This window comes from Catharus ustulatus, chromosome 6 (assembly GCF_009819885.2).
Source record: "Catharus ustulatus isolate bCatUst1 chromosome 6, bCatUst1.pri.v2, whole genome shotgun sequence".
Lineage (NCBI taxonomy): Eukaryota > Metazoa > Chordata > Aves > Passeriformes > Turdidae > Catharus > Catharus ustulatus.
The window spans coordinates 44,392,190-44,410,310 of NC_046226.1; the positions used below are offsets into that span (position 1 = coordinate 44,392,190).

Genomic DNA, 18,121 nt, shown 5'->3' on the forward strand with positions numbered 1-18,121 from the left:
ATCTGTGCTGAAACAATGGGCTGTGGACTAGAAAAGTACTCCATTTAGCAGTTGTTTCAGCATGAAGTTTTGGCAGGACAAGTGCTAAGGCAGAAGCATTTCAGTCTCCACAGCTGAAATAGACTGCAATTGTTAACTGGGATCTGGAGATGGGACTCTGCGTTCAAAGCCCCAGTCCTGAACATCTGTCCTTGGCTTTTTCTGTTGTTTTTGGCTATTCAGCAATGTGAATGATCCTAGGCAACCTGACTTCCAGAGCCGCTTTTCATTTAGAGTGAAAACCTCGAACCACATTAGTGGTGATCTGCCCTAAATCAGGTTTTATTAACATCCACTCGCCTTCAAGAGGTAAGGGCCTGTGCAGCAAAAGCAGCAGAGATGGTGAGTGCCTACCAAACACACCTGCCATAGCCTAAACTAGCAACTTATTTAATTGCATTTTCCCTATTTTAATTCAGAAAGAAACTACAAAACTATTTGCTTTTACAAAAACACAACTTCATACCAAACACTGCCACAAAGGAATAAGACAAAATAGGAAAAACATATTAAAGTCACTTGAAGTAGCAGTTACAGCATGGTAGCCTCTTAGTAAGGAAAGAAGAATAAGTGAAACGCTGCATACATACCTATTCTTTACATCAGTATGTGTGCTCATGTAAGACCTTGAATTGTCGCATGAATGTCTTTGGTTTATAAACGTATCTCATTTCTTTTCTTCCCTGCTCTTCCACTCCAGGCCTCTAAAAACTGTAGGACCAAAAGACAATTGCCTCTCATGGCTTTATTTAATTTTTGAGAATATAGATTAGAAGCAGGAAGCCAAGGAGACCTTGGGATGATTTTAATTGCCTGCAGTTCCTTTTGGAAAAGAGGAAAATAGATATGCAAGGTCCTTGATGAAAGACAGATGGATGACAAAAGTCAACCTCATTGTAAGCTGCCGCAGCAGAAACAGGCATGTGGCAGCACTTATCTGAGCACACACACAGTTCTACCATCTCCTCACATAAGGACAGACAATCTTAGAGGCTCCCCACAGTGGACAGTAAGTTTTTGGGATGAGACTATGATGTGCATGCAGATATCACAAATTGAATTAAAACTGGACAATGAGAAAAGAGAGGAGGAAAAAAGTTAAAGTCCCCAAATGATTCATTTCACTGGTTCAGCAGCCATGCTTGCACTCCTGCAATAATGCACCTCCACCTTGGCCTGGAGGAATTTTTCCTGTGTCACAAGGCATCTATACTTTGCCTTGTTCTGTCTCTTCTAGAACAGGTTTCTCGTTGTTATCTAGATTTGCACCTCACTGAAGAACCAGAAGGATGTCACAGACTCATTTCATACAAATCACAGGAAGAAATCAGAGCTAACAGGCTGTCTTCCAGAGGGAACCACGGTCTCTCCTTATAATCTGACATAATCTTATGCAACCAACCTTGTGCTAAAGTTTATAAAGATCTGTAAAGCCTCATTCCCCTGGGATCTGGTTAATCCCTTACATTGTTTGCATCAGATTAGTTGCTTATTTGTATCTGTCTTTGTGGGTCTGTTCCACCTTTAGGGTGCTGCTGAGGAAGAGGAGCAGCCCACTGAAGGAGAACAAAGATGAAGCCAAAGTTGTTGAAACCTCAGTTTGACAGATTTGCAGACATACCATTAAAGAGCTGTAACTATTCTCTACCAAATTGTCACTACTGCTAATACACAAAACATTTCCTTTGAGGGAAGTTTTAGGTAAAAAAGAGAAGTATAGAGATCAATATCTTTGTGACACCATGACTTCTGAAATTTAGTTACACCCTTGACTGAAGGGCTGGTGGTTCAGTAGGTACTTGCTCAGTGGGGCTTGTCTAAGCAAAGGGTACTGCTTTTCCTTTGGATGCTGCTTCACCAAGCACATGAGGTAAATTGACTGACTCTTCTTTTGGATTGCCAAGGAAAAGAAATTACTCATTGTTTGATTTATAATTAAAAACATTTTATAAATTCATGAAAGAGCAAACGGTTTCATTGTTCTAAGAATAAATAGTTATATAGTGTCATGTTTAAGTTTTTAAAGAAAGGAGGACACCAACAAAGATATTTGACAGCTCCAAAAAATGAACAGGGAAAGTACATTATATAGGAACACTAATGATTTTACAGGAGACATTTCAGTCCCAAAAAGTCTTTGCAATTCTCTAATGAGATTTCTGTACTGCTCCTGGTGGATCAGCATTGAGAACACACCCAAGTGCTGCTTCAAGACAGTAAGCAGCTGAAATAGGAGGCACACGACAATAGACTGAGAGGCAATAAAATTTTGCTCAGAAAAAGGACAAAAATTCTACTAAGAAATTGTATTCAAACTACTTACAGGAAAAAAGAAACAAAACATAGATATCCACAGGAAGTAATCTGTATCCTATTTGGCTGCTTTTGAGGCAACTTGGACATGACAGCCAGTGTACTGAATTTACACTTTCCAAAACAGGACTAGGGCAGGGATGCTGTGCCCTATAATTTGATTAATACACAGCCAGAAAGCAGCAAGCTGGATGTTTATTTTTATTAACCCCTTAGTCAGCTCAAACTTCTGTAGTTTCAGTATACTCCTAGAACTGCTGGACCACTCTGAGACATGGAGAGCAATTTTTATGATTCAGGATTTAAGAATCCAGACTCTGGTCCACAGCAAAAGCCCATGAATGTGTCACTGCCTAAGAGCTGCCAACAGGAACACTGAAAGAATTGGATCCTACCCCAGCATATGAAGAGGCCAGCAGAGCTTTGCCTTCTCCTGTGCACTGTAATCCAGCTCCAACCTCACTGGACAATGGATCATTAATAACAATTCATAATATGAAGAAGAAAGTGTCTCCTAAGCATTACAAACCACTAAACTGAGGGTGGACCAGGAGAAATTGAGAGAAGTGATTCATTTTCCTAGGGAACACAGGCTTATGAAAAACCTCTAGACATCACAGGACTGGGAATGTTGACTTCCCAACAGTGCTACAGTGCATCACTATAAGATGAAGTGTCCAAATAATGACAGTAGGGATAAAATGTCAACTGTATGATGCTCTGTACACAGAAAAAAAAAGCCTAGATGGGCATGCTAAGGAGCTGTTAAAAGTTTTTGGAAGTTGTGTTACAGGGAAATACAAAAGCAGGGTGGAACTGCTGGTGTTCACTGTTCAAGGGGACCAGAGGGGACCAAAGTAACCAGGAGCCCACATTTCTGTTTCTAATACTGATATTTTTTCATTATTTTTTATTGTTTCTGTAAATTGAATAGATGTTCCAGGTAAAGCTGGAATATGGCTCACAGCACTATGGAGCATTTCACCAGGCTGTCCATGTCGGGCTCGCTCCGATTCATTCTCGCTGCACAGACATGACCTGCGAGCAGCAGCTGACAAGCAGTCAGTTCATTGCCTCATGAAAGACGGACACATTCACTGCCATTCAAGCTCGGTTTTTCATAAGAACAAGAATGTTCTGTTCTAAATGATGCACTCAGCATCTTGGAATGATGCCTTTGACCAGGGGCACTGGGGCCAGCAGAAAATTGAATTATTACACAAGACATTGTCCATTTCTACAGTTTAAGGGAAAGATGCAGACACTCAGCCCTCTGGCTGCTCCATACTGTTATTTCTGTAATATCCAGGACTCTGCTAGATTTCTAGAACAGAGAAACCAAACTGTTCTTCTGAAACAAATATCAGACTTCTTGATTCACCAAAATGGTGTAAGTGACAGTGCATGAGATGATGCTGCACCTGCAGTAGATGAGAAGTCTTGGCTTATGGTAAATAAAGACACATTAAAGCAGGCTGTACTTAAAAATGGCAAGAGAAGCATTACTAGAGAACATTACGTCTTTGAGTTGTTGATTTTTGTCTCAAAATTGTTTTTATTTGACAGTCCTTTGTCTAGAAATGTGATTGTTTTCCAAATCATAAATATTTGGGTTTCTTCCTAAGAATAATCCTCTCACTTCCTCAGATCAGAAAATTATTTAGGCTGCACTTGGCTCATGGGCAGGTGCCTCTTTTTATAAAACTGAACACCTACAAATTATAATATAGCAATTATAAATACATTTCTTAACAAATGAGGAGCTGAGGAATTTAATGATGCAGTCTGATAACTAGACAGATGGGAAACTACAGAAAGAGGGAAAAGAAAGATTAAAAAAACCACACATAATTAAGACAGTGAGATGGACTCCTAGAGCACACCTAGCATTTGCCAAAACCACATCATGCACTCTGATTCACTGGTTCATCACGTGTCCATTCCCTAGAGAGAACTGAGTAGTGATTGATCATGTATTCATGTGCCTTTACAAGGTTTCAAATGATGGTCTCAGTAGAAAGACTGCTGTAAATCTGTTGCTTAATTGCCACCAGGTAGATTCCTACCTGCTGGCCCACTCCCCTCATCTGCTTCACCAAATATCTCCTCAGCCAAACCTCTTCCTCTCCCCTCAAGCTCTCAAAGTGCCACACCAAGTGTGATCAAACCATACTCTTCAGGTCGAGTGTGCAGTATTTCCTACTCTATATGTGTAAAACTGAGATCTACAGGGGCACAGGGTAACTCCATTCACTCTTCACCAGGATAAAATGAAGAACCCAGGATGCAAGGACTCCCTCTGAACCATCTAAACCCTGTTTTTCCATCCATAACAGGTAAATACATTCTGTCCTGAGCAGGCTCCATCTTAAAATAATCATATTTTCACCTTTATTTTTTGTCAGGAACAAAAATTGTGCTGTTCCAAATTCACTAAGTGTAAGTCTACTTCAGAGCCTCACTTTCCTATAGTTAAAACTTTCTTCTAATTGCTTGCTTGAATGTATTCCTCAATAATCTATGCCCTGCTGTTCTTGTGCCAAGACTATCTGTTAGCTTAAATTATTCTTTCCAACACACAGGGCAAACCCCTGTTGCCTCTTTGCCATCATTTTACTGTGTGACACAAATCTTCTTCTCCCTTTGTATTACCTTTTCTTTAAAGCAAACCATCAGTGAACACATCCAGGTTCATCCTTCTTGAATATGAATGACCAGAACTGCATTCTTGATTGTAAATACACAAAGCTGTAAAGCCCCTGTCTATCAACTGTACAGGGAGGATTGCATTTGCCCTTTCCCCAGCTGCATCACATTGGCATCTTTTGCTGCAAAATATGGTACAGGTTTTCAAAAAAACATATTGCACAAATTAACTCAATCCTTTTCTGCAATAAAATAATTGAATTTCTACACAAAACAAATGCTGCTAGTCTTATCTGGACCAAGCCACAAGCACTAGTGCCTCACTCCTCTCTAAGTTATGAGCCCATTTTCCCAGAAAAGTGGATTATGTTTAATCCTTAGGTGAATGACTTTGTACTTGGTACCATGCCATTTTACAACATTTCTACTGCATAATCTTCAAGGTCGTCCAATTCTTCCTGCGCAGTATCTTGATCTTCCTTTTATTGATGTGTCTCACAACTTCGTGTCAGTAACAGAAAGCTATTTCATTAACTCTCTCTACTTTCTGAGCCAAAGTCACTAATAAAAATATTAAGCAAGATTGGTCCCCAAACCATTCTCTGATAAAGTCTCAATAACCTCCTCCAACCTTCCTATCACTTCCTGGCATCTCCTTGTTACCCCTGTGCTTCTGCTACTTTCTAATCCCCATCTTTTCCAGTTTATCCAACTCCCTGTGAATTGTGGCAATAATTTCTGTTTATTGCATTTCTTTGCCAAGATGATCAGTTATTTCATTACTTAAAGGTATCATATAAATTTGGCACAATCTCTGAAAACCTGATGTTTTATTTATTTATTTGGTCACTTTCCGAGGACAGCAACTCTGGCATAGCACATCCTGCAGTGGAGCAGGGAAATGCAGCAATCTAGGCAAGTTTCTAGAGCCAGAGGAGCTACCGAGAGCACCAACACCAGCTGGGAGCCAGCAGCTCCCCAGAGAGTGACTGCAGAGGTGTAGGTGGGATTGGGAGGGACAGTGCTTGTCTCTGCTGCCACATTAAGTAATCCTGGTACTGCTGGTGAACGGAGCAGGCAAATAGGGCATGGCACGGCACTTCACAGGATGGGTGCCTCTCCACAGAAGGCCATTCCACTGGTCCAATGGGAGAATCAAGGTGCACGCTATTCAGCAACTGGTCGGTCCTTATGGGTCCCTTCCAAATCCAGATAATCCTTGGGTTATTTCCTACTTTGCATTCATTCTCTGCTTCCCAAATTGATCTACAGTCGTGAATATGAACTGAGGTTAGATTAGCATGTCTTCCTATCCCTGAGATTTCCTGTTGTTTAGTCAAATGGTGTAAATTCAGATTTCACATGTTTTATTTTAAAAACCCATACAATTCTTACTTGGACACCAGGACATCATGTATAAATTGTAGCAGAATTCTGGGAAAGATATAATCAACCCCTCAGGCATGTCCAGTGAAGTCTCATAGCTCTGCACCACCTAGAATAAGGTAGCTGCCTCTCCTTCATACCTCACAGCTCCTGTCACCTACCTTTTGTTCACCCCTGATATTGAACAAAGGTGGAAAAGTATTGGCTTGATCAGGTCTAACAAAATCGTCTTTCCTGAACAGAAAGGCAAAGCAGTTTCTTAGTTTTGGAGCTCTACTGATGTTACATTTAATTGTAACTCACCCTTATTGTACAGTACATCTTCTCCCATCCCCCCCACTCTTTCCTCACTTTGTAATTATTTGATTGCACAATCTTTTTTCTATTTGCTGTATTTGCTTTTGCTTTGCATTCAGCTCAAGCTTGTTTTTGACAGTTCTTTCTCTCTAGGGAGACATGTGAAATTTTGCTCCTAGTTTTAAACTTTTTTGCTTATTTAAGCTACATCATTAATTTAGACCTAGGGCCTAAAAATTCAATTTCTGTGTTTTAGAACTTTTTAATGTCAAAAGTGGGAATCACCCTTGGGATAAGAGTAATGTTGAGGCTGAGACTGTCCAACAATCATGTTCACTTCAGTTAAAACATCCATCCTGAATAAGATTTTCCTAACTTAAATGACCTGAAGACTGAGAGGAACAGGTGAAAATTGCAGAACAAATCTCATTCATTGCTTCATTCCTCATTAGATACCACATTTGGATATTGTTTCAGTCTTTAAGGTTGAGCAGTTGATTGTCTCCATAATTAATTCTTACACTTTCTCTCAGTGATGAAAGGGGAGCTCCATGAATATCTGATAAGTAAGTTGTGTGTTAGCTCACATTAAAAATGGGAATGTCTCCCAGGGATCCCACACAATGAACAACAATAATAAAAGATGACAGGGACCAGGAACACTTCTTTCTACTAAATACGCATTGGAAGAGATAGGAAGACTAGAAGACAAAAGGTTACAGTTATTTCTTGCTCACTAGCTCTGCTTAAATGTTTGGGAGCTCACACTCATTACCATGACTCACTAGCAATTTCCCTTCCAGAAGCACTGGACAAAATGGACAAAGAGGTATTTATGTCAAAGTGAAATCTTGTCCTCAGAGGGCTTCTGACACCACATTGCACTGGAGGCAAGAGGGTCTCACTTAGTCAGGGAGCCTGGGACAGTCCCTATGACTGCTATGAGGGGCTCCCATGCAAACCTGAGCTCTCCATCACTTCCAGTGGGCAACAGCTCCAAGGGCAGAGTTCACCTGTCTTGCACCTTATAGTGTCCCAGGCTCCTGCAGAGAAGTGAATTTAGTGGAGATTATTTAGTAATCGCAACTGTCTCTTCCAACAACTCACTTTATAGAGTAAGAAGGGCAGAAAAACTGAGCAGTATTTTTTTCCATTATTAACTATCCAGGAAGTGTATTTAAGAAATGAAGAAAGTGGAGAGCATTTATATCTAAATGAAGGCTAGAATTCCCCCTCTCATACACCCTCAGAAGAGCAGAGGAAATGTGCCACAGAGACATCTGGATGTTTTTCAGGACTTGAGTGCTTTGCGTCTGGGACCATAAATAAAAAAGTACCACTGCAGAAATTTTCCATTTCTAGACCAGACAAGTAAATTACCTACCCCCAGTACAATTAGATGCCAGAAAAGAAAAAGGTACTGTTTCACTTTTAAGAATTATTGATCAAAACTGAGCTGCATTTAGATGTGACAGTAGCTAGGATAGAATGGGTAGCATACCTGCAGATCAAATAGAGCAACACAAATGGTACATCCAACAGGAATACTGACATGTGTGCAGGCACAAAGCTGAGATGCAGCAAGTTGACTTAGGCCTCATTCTGCTGCCCATGTGTCCCCCAGAGCCCTGCCCAAGTGTCCCAGGAGACAGTTGGTCAGCATGCCTGCTTGCAGGAGCCAGCTCTGCTTCTCAGAGGATACATGCACTCCAACACAGCTGGAAAAAGCAGCTGACCGCAAAACTCTGGCAAGAGTCTACTGTTATACTGGCCAAAGCCAAATATTTATCCAAAAACCCAAACAAAGCAAACCAAAATTCCCACTGCAGTCTAATAGACACTTGTATAAACATGGCTAACCAAGGTCTTTGAAACAGCGACTCTTCTCCTCTCAGACCTCCGACTAATTTCTGGAAGCACTTCTATAATTAATACTAATGAACTGCAATTAATACAACTAGTAAGACTGATGTTTCAGAAGCTGCCTGGGCAATATAGATAATTTGGATGCCCATATTCTTCTATTTTTAATGGGAACTCAGCATTCAGATGTCTTAAAACACTTCTCACACAGTACATAAACCCCCTTCTTTGATAATACGCCATTACTCAGTGGCACAATCCTGGCATGGGGATCCAGGGTGATCTCCCTCTGAAGCAAAAAGGTTTCTCCAGGCCTTTCTCCTTCTCTACTCCTAGAGAAGTAGAGGCAGAGAGGACTGGAGCGGGAACTACCATTCCCAAGAAGCCAGAGCAGAACAGTGCCCTTACCTCCCCAACACGCATACTGAAGCTGGAGAATGTTTAATGAACCATTCTGCCAGCTAATGCAAAGGTTTTATACCAGATAAAACCAGGGGTAATTGCAGCTTTTAAAATGGAAAATGATGTCTCATACAAAAATGCATCACTAAAGAGGGTAATTTACATTTATTGTTTGAAGAGTCAGTATTATATATTCCTTGCAAAATATGCATTTCTTAAAATCTGAGAATAATTTAGAAATTGTTTAGAACAAAAACCTCCCTTGAAAGTATGTAGGCTATTTCATGTGAATCTCATGTTCATCATTTGTTCTTCATCTTCAGGGTAGGCAGGCCAGCTCAGGATTCCCACACTCCATCCTCAAACTCTCCCCAGTTCCAGTGGTGAAATGTCAAGTTTCCAGGGCTCTTGTAGTGCAGTTTCCTTACTTTGGCTGGGTTCATCTGAGCACAGCCAAAGCAGGAATTAAAACTAAACCCTGCAAAGTAACTAGAGCAAGTCTATGATCCAATATAAGATTTCAGCTTTTGTTTTCATTTCCCATACAATCCACTTCTGATTAACACGGGACAAAAAATATATTTCAGCCCACCACCAGTGGCTTAGAGACAGAATGGATTACCATAAATATTCTTCTACAAGGATTTCACAGTCTGGTACCATCAGGTCACTAAGGTAGTTTGCAAGATTAGAGCACCTTGAAGTTTTGTCTCTAGGAGGCTCCTGTCAGAAGCAACCCTGATGCTTACACTGCTGTCACAGTACTTAGGAAATTGTCCTTCACCCATGTAGCACTGCCCTTGTCTTGACAGTAATTTCACGATTTTAAGCCGCACTGAGTATAAGCCGCACTTCTGGGTGCCAGCAACTTTTCATTCTTTGTCCATATATAAGCCGCACCTGATTATAAGCCGCACATTACAATACAGAGTGTGATAAAAGGTATCTGTTCTATCACCATCTGTTGAGGGTGGGGGCAGTGATCCTTATCTCAACGGCAGATATTCTGCTAATGGGCCATCCATTGAAACCAGGCAGGGCATTGTTCTTTATCTTTTCACAACCCATCCTTCCTCCAGCCAGTCATTTTCTGCTAATGGCCCATTGAGTCCCACTGTGTGACTGATAAAATTACTGCATCCCATTGGAAGTTGCTCCAGCCAGGGGGAAGAGCCCAACATTTCTTACCAAGATAAAAACAGAGATTTTGGGACACTAAGGGAGCCCCTTTCTCCACTGGACTCCAGAGGAAAACCGGATTTCTCCACAACACCACTGGAGCTTCGGAGGGAAACTGCACCTTCTGCAGGAGCACTGCTCCAACTGAGCCACATCTGTCACTGCAGGAGGATGCAGCCACCATTTAATGGGTAGGCTGGGCCGCAATGCATTATGGGTAGGGGGGGGGCCACCGCAATGCATTATGGGTAGGCGGGGCCACAATGCATTATGGATAGGGGGCCGCCGCAATGCATTATGGGTAGGGGGCTGCCGCAATGCATTATGGATTGGGACCGTGGTTTTCTGGGAGGGTGAATTTTTGGGGGGCTATAGGGGTGTCCCCAACCAATTTTTGTGCAGTTTTGTGCACGGGGGACGTTTCGAAGGGTCACCCGACGCCAGTAATTATAGCTAATGAGCCCACGTTAATCAGCTCCGGGGCGTCTCTGTGGAGCCAGAGAGGGCTCTGTGGGTTTGGTGGGGCTGTAACACGGTGTCCTCCCTCCGTGACCTCCCCATTTCCCCCCAGCTCGGGTGGCTCTGGAGGATCTCTGTGTGTTCAGGAGTCTCTGTGGGTTCTGGGGGGTCGTGCCCACTGTCCCCCCCCGTGACCCCTCCCCATGTCCCCCCTCCATGTCCCTCCCCGACCCCCCCATCACTCCCTGCCACCCCTGAGTTGGGGGGGGGCTCCGGGAGGTGCTGGAGCAGCTCCAGCTCCGGGCGCTGTCAGTGACGGACGAGGGGGTGGCGCTGGACCAGCGCTGCACCGGGGGACGTTCTGTTCACTGGTGAAGTCTGGGACCCCCGGGAACACCCGCTGACCCTCCAGGGGGTCCCAACCGCCCCCTGCCCTCCCCAGGCCAGGAATTTTTTGTGGGAATCTCGCCCTGGACCAACCTGCAAGGGGCTGAGGCCGTGGCTGACGCCTTCAGGTTGAGACCCCCGGGGGGGTTTGGGGGGGCTCAGATCCCCTGGGGGGGTTGGGGGGACTCTGGGTGGGGTTTGGAGGGCATTTCGGATGGAATTTGGGGATTTGGACCTGCAGAGCATTTGGGGGGATCTTGGGGGAAATTCAGGGGGCTTTGGAGCATTTTGGGGGCAATTTGGGGGGCTTTGGGGGTGGTTTGGGGGGGCTCTGGGTGGTTCAGACCCCCAAGAAATTTTGGGGTTCAAAGCTCTGGGGGGTTCTGGGGAGATTTGGGGGGATCTTGGGGGAATCTGGGGGGCTTTGTGGGGAAATCTTGGGGAATTTGGAGGGTTTTAGGGGGCTTTGAGGGAGCTCTGGGTGGTTCAGACCCCCAAGAAATTTTGGGGTTCAGAGCCCTGGGGGGTTTGGGGGAATTTGGGGGGGCTTTGGGGAAAAATTTAGGGCACTTAGGGAGGAATTTGGGGGCACTTTGGGAGGGCTTTGGGGGAAAAATTTGGGACACTTTGTGGGGAAATTTGGGAGGGCTTTGGGGGAAAAATTTGGGACACTTTGTGGGGAAATTTGGGGAAGAATTTTGAGGAGGCTTTGTAAGGGAGTCTTTTTGGGTTTTCTGGGGTTTTTTTTGGGGGAGGGGGGTTTCCTCAGTGTCTGCAGCAGTTCCAAGGGGGTTTCTGGGGGTCCTGACCCCCCCACGCACATCCTCCCCAGGACTTCACAGTGTCCACAGTGCCCGTGGGGGGCCGGGGGCACCTCAAGGGCTTCCTGAGCATGGCTGACCCCCAGACCATCACCCACGGCTGCAGGCACAGCGCCCAGCGGGCCCTCAGGGTGGGGAGGGGCTTCGGGGGGGGGGGGGGAAATCCCAATCTGGGGAGGGGGCTCCCGGAATTTGGGGAGGGGTCAGCCGGGAGCTGCACGTAGTGAACCACGGAGCTGCAGATGAAGCGGTTCTTGACCAACAGCTGGGCAGGGGGAGACCCCTCCCACGGGGGCCCCAAAAAACCCAGTGAGACCCCTAAAAAACCAGGTGGGACCCCCAAAAACACACTGAGACCCCCGATTTCCCCCCAAAATCCCACTGAGACCCCCCCAACGGGCCCCCAAAATTCAGTGAGGCCCTCCAAAATCCCCCCTGAGACCCCCAAAATCCCACTGAGACCGCCAAAGGGCCCCCAAAAACTCAATGAGACCCCCGAACAAGCCCCGAAATTTGGTGAGAGCCCAAAAACCTCTGAGACCCCAGAAAGGCCGCAAAAACTCACTGAGACCCCAAGCAGCCCCCAAAAAACCTGGTGAGACCCCAAAAATCCAGGTAAGACCCCCCCAAAAATCTGCTGAGACCCCTAAATCTCTGCTGGGATACCCAAAAACACACTGAGACCCTAGGGCAGCCCCCAAAAACTCAATGAGACCCACAAAACCCGCTCGGATCCCCAAAATCCCAGTGGGACCCCTGAACGGCCCCCAAAAAACCCAGTGAGACCCCTAAAAAACCAGGTGGGACCTCCAAAAATACACTGAGACCCCCGAATTCCCCCCAAAATCCCAATGAGACCCCCCAAAAACCCCTGAGACCCCCGAACGGCCCCCCAAAATCTAACTGAAACCCTCTGAGAACCTCCAAAACTCCCCTGAGCCCCCCACCCCATGCCCGTCCTTCCAGCCCAGGTGAAAACAGGAAGGAAAACTACAGGAAAAGCAGAGTAGTCCCTTTTTTGGATGTATTTCCTAAATGCTCTGTACTGTACCCTGCCCAGCTCAGGAGCTGGAACTGCTCTCGCAGGACACAGCGTCCAAAGGAACGCTGCAGCTGTGACAATAAAGCCACCAAAGCCAATGACTAAATAGAAACAGATCCTTACCTGGTTCGATGTCCCAATCTCTGGCTCGTGCTCACGGGGGTTCCCTGCTCCCGCACACAGCCCCCGAGACCTGGGCTAAGGCGTTGCCCTACCAAGCAGAAGACAAGGGGTTAACAAAGCTTTGGACACATTCCGTCCTTAGAGTAGTTAGACAAAACATCCATCAATTGTGGATCTTCAATAAGGACAGCTTGTACCTAGGCTTGCAATGGACTTTTGTATGTTATTACTGCAAAGTCTGTTTGAACTTATTTTGATATTAAAAGTGTTTTAAACAAGCCTTACCGTGAGCTCTGCACCTGCCCAGCTCGAAGCCCTAAGGAACAGCTGGATATCCTCACACCCAGCTGAGGCAGCTCTCACATAGGCAGAGTAGTTATAAAAGCATCCCCAGATTCATCAACTGAAAATCAGATTTTCTGACAATTAAAATCAGCTTTAAGCAAAAGAATTGAGTTATATCCATAACTATAAATGAGCAAAGATGCAACGTCTTTTATCCTACAGGCACTTTACAGCTGAGAGTTTCTAACACAGAATGACAAATACCTTGTAGATTCAAGAGAACTGAAACAAGCCTTTAGCAGCAGTGTAGTACAGCTTCTTAAAGCAGCCTGTAGAACATTAAAATATGGCCGTGGCAGTTATTGCTTTTTGCAGCCTTTTTAAAGGACTGAAAGTTTTCAGATTCAGTAAGGCTAATCAGCAGTTGCAGAAATAAGTCTGTGGAATATGAGCAGGAGCTTCTGTTCAAGGTTTGTTATAAAATCAATTATTCAGGTAACATAGGAACCTCTTCACAGCCCAGACACAAACGTGTATTTCCCATTATGGTAAAAATCAGTGTACTATGCTGGCAGTGCTGTGTTCTGCAGCTGTGTTCTCACACACACTCGGAAACACCTCGACACACACAGACACAGCCGGACGCGTGCACACTCAGAAACGCTCAGACACACTCATGCACACTCGGACACTCAGAAACAGTGGACAGAATAAATATAAAAAGTGATATACGGCTCACCCTATATATAATAGGTGATATAAAACATGCCCCCTTATGTAATAAGTGAAATATCACATGTCCCCCATGGAAAAAGTCATAAATCACATGCCCCTCATTTAATAAATGAAATAATTAACATCATTAAAAGAATCTAAAGTACTAGAAAATAAAAAAACACTACCACGGAAAAAAAAACAAGACCAAAAAACAAACCAAAACCCTACTTTAAAAATCCACCCTATAAGTATCCATGTTCCCTAAAATAAAACTAATAAAAGACACCAAAACAGCCAATCAACCAATCAAACTACAAAAATAAAAATAGCACAAATAAACCTAACTTAACAACACAAAACTAAAATTACTCCTAACTCAATGAACTCGTTATGTCTCAAACCATCAAAACAAAAATACCACTGATAAATAAACACAAAATCAAAAGATTAATTTAACCATAAAGAGTATCTCTCAAATTATCCATAACTATAAAACATGTATTACAATCAAACAAACCAAATAAATAAAATCCCTATGATATAATAATAAACCAACATATACAATAACACCCCATATATAATGTTCCAATTATATTATTTTATAAAGCCTAATAAATTAGCTATGACATGACCTCAAACCCCCCAAAACAACCGCTACATACTCACAATAATAAAAGCTGTCACAAAATAATTAAAAACTCATCCTCCGCCTTATGCTACAGCCCATAACACCATCGTAAACCTTATAAACATATCCTTTAAAAACAACACCCCACCAAAAAAAACCCAACAGTAAAACACAATTCAAAGAAAACCTTATCAAATACCAAAACTAAGACCTTATCTTACACCATGTATAAACAAAACAAACACATCATATTATGGACAACCATCTTAAAAGCACTACATAAAAAAAACTTTCAAATATTAAACACTGCATCTAACAAAAGCCGTCTAATAAATTCACAGCCAAAACTCCACCAGCAGAGCCAGTCCTACCCAAAATCCTCATCATACATATCAAAAGTCTATTTTAAAAACCTACTTCAATTCATCCTACCTCAAATACAAAGCCATCCGTAAAGTGACCTTCATTCAAACCCAAAATTGCACATAGTCAATAACACCAAAAAATAAAACAACACACTATATACCACCAAAAAATAAAATACTGAATTAAAACCAAATATAAATACCACTATTTATTGAAGAGCGCAGTCACCATCTATACTTTACTGGAACTAAAACTAAATGTTTATGTACAATTAAAATGCATTACTTTCGTCATATACCTGATTATATAAAATAAGAAAGTGTACTAGAAGGATATTATAATATAATATCCTCTATCATCCTCCAATAAACTCTCTCTCAACTATATAGGCTAACACACACACATAAAAAAAACCTAAAAAAAAAAAAATCTAGTTTTTACTTCTCATTCATTAGCTGTTATAGATAATAACCAAATCAAGCCGAATTAAATAAATTGCCTTTACTGCCCACCCCCTCCGCTCTGGAAGTGGAGGAAACAGGGAACCTGCAGCTGTCCCCACCTCTTCTCTAAATCTCTATGCAATAATGGATTAATTTTTCTTTAGACTTATTTCTCTTATCGGGTCTCCCCTCCCCGTGTTCTATCATTTAACCCAGAGGGCTGTCCCTTGTTATTTCGGGCAACTTACCTTTTTTAAAAATCTTTTTCAGTTTCTCCGGGATTTTCCTAGGGTTTGTTCTTTTTCTGTCTTATTTCTTAAAAAAAAAATAATCCCAAGCTACTGTTATAGATAATAACCAAATGAAGCCGAATTAAATAGTAAAACAGCAACCAAAAATACGGTCTTGGGAAGCCACAAACAGGACAGCACCGAGGCCGGGAATCGGTGCCGGCACGCTGTGTTCACACTGCCATCCCGGGGAGCCCAGTTTTTATACAGATTTTTCTGGCCTGAGATGCCATGCCTGTAAATACTGATGCCAAAGAACAACTTAAATTAAGACATAGTTGGGCAAACATTGGCCTATATATTGAATTCCTTTTTTTTTTTTTTTTATCTTGCAGAGTAGCACAGTACACAAAAAGAGTTCTCTATCTCAAGTAAATGATCAGCAAAGAGCACCACAGTCACACTCTTACTCACAGTAATCTCTTGAGGTTCAGTGTGCTGCTGCTACTACACAACTGGAAGATGAAAAATTTTAGTCTACTTTCAGAAAAAACTGTTTTCCTCTCTAACTTCACATATGTTTGCACAGCCTGCCACTGCTCCTAAATTGAATTTGGAGTTGATTCTTGGATGTTTCAAAAAAAAATCCCATAAAAACTATTCAAGAAAAAAAATCACCAAGGTTTCTACAATCTCCATCCGAAGGTGCAATTCACCCGAACTTCAACTGAAGTAATTACTGGAACATGAGATAGGGAGGATGCTAAACCTTCAGTGCTGGAAATACTTGGCATTTTTTGTGAATGGCTAAAAACCAGCTAGGAGCAAAAGCTATAGCAGCTTGTGTGATCAATCTCCACAGCTCTGACCCATTACACAACAGGAGGGGCATGACCAAACTAAATCTACTCCCTTGAGTCCTACTAAACCAGAGAGAAAAATGTCCCAAAATTATAAACCCTTGATTCAGGTATGAAATAAGGTATATGGAAGTTTTGGCACCAGTAATTGATTTGACTTAATATGCTAAGACTACATGAAGAAGTGACCACAGGATCCAGGCAGGTTTATTGCCCCTCTCCCAGTCTCTTCTAGCATAGACCAAAAGCAGGAGATATTAACCATTATAAATTTCCACCTAATAAAAACCATAAAGGGTAGCAGTACATGTAACAACGTATCCATAAAGGAATATTTCCAAATGAACTAAGAATCAATTTCTGAAGCACAACAGCTATTTTGCTTTCGCTCCCCATCTGCACACTCCACTTTCACATTAAGAATTCCTCCTTGCAGTTCAGTGTCTGAAGTGATTATGCCTAAACCACATGACAGCCTTCTTGGTGTGGAAAAAGAGTGTTGATCTCAGCAGGGGCAGACTGGTGGTTTCAAGCCCACGACTCCCAGCTAGCTGTCTGAACCAATAAAGCTGAGAAGAAGCCTTTCTCCTGCATCAAAAAGGTAAGTAGCAGTGGACCTACTGGGTGCCCCTAGAAACAGCTATCATGTACATGCATATAAACACAAAGGTCGAATTATCTCTTTCAAGGTGATGCAGAGATTTCATTACTTTGAAAATGATAGAATCCGGTGGAGGTGAATCCTTATTAGATGGAGTGGTCAAGTGAAACACATTGTTTTATTCATGATGAGATCGTGACTGTATTATCAAAAATGTCTATGGGTTTCCACTCAGCATTTTCCCTATCTGTGCTGCTTTGGTTTAACTGTGTTTCCCAACCTTTCCCTCTTTCAGCTCTGAAAATGAAGCCAGCCAGTTGCATACCTGAATGCTTGATTTGATGACTCAGTGCTCAGGACACAGACCTGAACCATGCAGTCCTGGTGTGAAGTCTCAGATATTGTGGGGCCAGCTGGACCTGATGTAGCAAAATGGCACCAGACTTACTCACCAAGACATGGGAAAAGAATAGAGGAGACTGGAAATCCAGGACAGAAATCTGGGTATTGGAACTCTGACATTTCAATCTTTCCTGCCACTTACCTGATCAATGACCCTCAGCTGTTCTTCAATGCCACTGTTTTCTCAGCTGACTCACAAGAATGTTGGGAAACTTGGGTAACTTATGTGCTCACTGATACACAAAATAGCTTTGGTGGGTCTCCAGAGACACCTGAAGTGCCTTCAAAAACCTTAGAGAGCATTGGAAAATGATGTGAGTGTATGCTATTTAAAAACTTGCATGTTTTTTTTTGCAGTGAGATGACCCAGTAGAAATAGGTAGGAAAACCCTGGAGTAATTTAAACGCCTTGGCCAGATTCCTTTGGCCCTCTTCACTCTGCACAAACCCTCGGTCCCATAGGTGCTTCTCCCCTCCTGTATCCTTCCCGAACACTCTGCAATTCACGTTAGCACTTGGAAGTTCAGTGCTGTTTGAACTCCAAACATCTGCCACCAAATTATTTCTCTCTCCCAGTTCACTGAGCAGACATTCTGCATCACTGATCTACAGAGCTTATCCACTGACAACAG

General features: G+C 42.9%; 1 protein-coding gene across 1 annotated transcript in view; it reads right to left on the reverse strand.

The window, feature by feature from the left end:
• The window catches only part of LDLRAD3 (low density lipoprotein receptor class A domain containing 3), a 164,611-nt gene extending 151,619 nt beyond the window's left edge, over window positions 1–12,992 (reverse strand). The window contains exon 1 of the mRNA XM_033063766.1: window positions 12,958–12,992. The gene's annotated coding sequence lies outside the window, so the exon portion shown is untranslated. The remainder of the gene's footprint in view (window positions 1–12,957) is intronic.
• Between the last annotated feature and the right edge of the window lie 5,129 nt (window positions 12,993–18,121).